The sequence below is a fragment of the Portunus trituberculatus genome, chromosome 36 (assembly GCF_017591435.1).
Source record: "Portunus trituberculatus isolate SZX2019 chromosome 36, ASM1759143v1, whole genome shotgun sequence".
NCBI lineage: Eukaryota > Metazoa > Arthropoda > Malacostraca > Decapoda > Portunidae > Portunus > Portunus trituberculatus.
In genome coordinates, this window is record NC_059290.1 from 6,816,594 (window position 1) to 6,819,093 (window position 2,500).

General features: G+C 42.2%; 1 non-coding gene across 1 annotated transcript; it reads left to right on the forward strand.

Annotated features, from left to right (window-relative positions):
* Positions 1-1,812: 1,812 nt before the first annotated feature.
* On the forward strand, positions 1,813-1,884 carry Trnaq-cug. Its single transcript has one exon. It is a non-coding gene; the product is annotated as a tRNA-Gln (tRNA).
* Positions 1,885-2,500: the final 616 nt, after the last annotated feature.

Consider the following 2,500-nt stretch of genomic DNA (forward strand, 5'->3'; position numbering starts at 1 on the left):
TACACAGTGAACAGGTAACTTAAGCCAGGTTGATCACCCCGTAACTCCCCCGTGCCCTCACCTCCACCTGCCCGGCGCGCCACCTGGGAGAGACCACACCTGTCTCTCCACTTACCCCCAACAGGTAATACCCCATCCCACTCTCTCTCTCTCTCTCTCTCTCTCTCTCTCCTCATTTTCCCAGCACCCTTCTTTGCCTCCTCTCCTCTCTCTCTCTCTCTCCTCCCCCTTCCTCAATAACCTTCTCCACCTCCTGCCCTCTCTCTCCTCCATTTTCCTAACCCAACAACACTCTCTCCTCTCCTCTCTCTCTCTCTCTCCTTTCTCTTCTCTCTCTCTCTTCCTTTCTCTTCCCAACAACACTCTCCTTCTCCTCTCTCTCTTTCTTTCCCCTCCCTCAGCAACACTCTCCCCTCCTCCCCTCTGTCTCTCTTCCTTTATCCTTCCCTCTCTCTCTCTCTTCTTCCCCTCTCCTTTTCCCTTTCCTAGCAACAGTCTTTCCCTCTCTTTCCTTTTCCCCTTTCCTAGCAACACTCTCCCCTCCTCCCTCTCTCTGCTCCCCTTCCCCATTCTCTCTCTCCCCTCCCTCCCTCCTCTCCCTCCCCGTAACTCTTTCAAGGTGAGATAAAGATGTCCTTCAAACTCTCAGGTATTCACTGTGATGCTTTTTTTTTTTTTTTTTTTGTGGATATATTTAACCACACTATACCTGATTATATGGTCACACACACACACACACACACACACACACACACACACACACACACACACACACACGAGTTGTTTTTATTATCATTATACAAATTTATCATCACTTCTGTTATTACTACTACTTTTACTACTATTATTACTACTTTTATTATCACTATTACTACTACTACTACTACTACTATCCCTACTACTACTTCTACTACAACTTCTACTACTACTACTACTACTACTACTACTACTACTACTACTATACTACTATCCCTACTACTACTTCTACTACTACTACAACTACTACTACTACTACTACTACCACTACCACCACCACTACTACTACTACTACTACTACTACTACTACTACTCGTACGTTAATTAAGACTTCAAAAAAGATTCATATGATCCATTTCGTTACATTTTCTTTTTTCAAGCGTAATAATTTTTCAATCTAAGTTTCCTCTCTGAATTAGGTTTGGCAGTGCATTTAACTTAACACACGTCAACGAAACTGTACTGAAATGCTGCCACGATAATAGGTTCGCCTTTTATTTGTTATAGATAAAGGGTTTGAAGTCTATGTAAATTTTTGCTACTATTGGCCCTGAGGTTAGGTAAGGTACGGTACAGTAAGGTAAGATAAAGCTTTATATTTGTTAAAGATAAACACTTTGAACAATGCTATATAAATCACTCTTTCCATCGGCCCCACAGTATAATGGTTAGGTTAAATTAGGGAAAATAATAGTATTGCCTTATATTTGTGAAGGATACGGTACGGTACGGTACAGTAAGGTAAGATATTTGTTAAAGATAAACACTTTGAACAATGCTATATAAATCACTCTTTCCATCGGCCCCACAGTATAATGGTTAGGTTAGATTAGGGAAAATAATAGTATTGCCTTATATTTGTGAAGGATACGGTACGGTACGGTACAGTAAGGTAAGATATTTGTTAAAGATAAACACTTTGAACAATGCTATATAAATCACTCTTTCCATCGGCCCCACAGTATAATGGTTAGGTTAGATTAGGAAAATAATAGTATTGCCTTATATTTGTGAAGGATAGAGAGTTTGAACCGTATGTAAATCTTCCTCCCTGTCGGTCCCATGGTGTAATGGTTAGCACTTTGGACTCTGAATCCAACAATCCGAGTTCGAGTCTCGGTGGGACCTGGAAGTTAATTTTTTTTTTTTTTTTTTCTCTCTAGTGCTTTGAGTGAGTGCGACTATTTATAGCAGCCTCTCCCGACCCCCTCCCTCCCTCCTCCTCACTCCCACGTTTCCGCTCCCAAGCTTACTGGTATTTACTGCAGGCATGGGCGCCCCTCACCACTTGTCAAACTTCCGGTGGCAAAGACGGATCGGCGAGGCGTGTGGTTAAAGTCAGTCAGTCTATCAGTGCTTTCTTTCTTTCTTTTCTCTTCTCTTCTCTTCTCTTCTTCTCTCTCTCTCTCTCTTCTCTTCTCTCTTCTTTTTTCTCTCTTTTCACTCTTCTCTCTCCTCTCCTCTCCTCTTCTCTTCTCTTCTCTCTTCTTTCCTCTTTCCTTTTTCCTCTTCTCTTCTTTCCTCTTTTCTTTCTCTTCTCTTTTCTTTTCTTTTCTTTTCTTTCTTATCTTCTCTCACCTCTCTCGACTTCTCTCTCTCTCTCTCTCTCTCTCTCTCTCTCTCTCTCTCTCTCTCTCTCTCTCTCTCTCTCTTCTCTCTCTTCTCTTCTCTCTTCTCTCTCTCTCTCTCTCTCTCTCTCTCTCTCTCTCTCTCTCTCTCTCTCCGGGGTGACAAATTCCTGCCG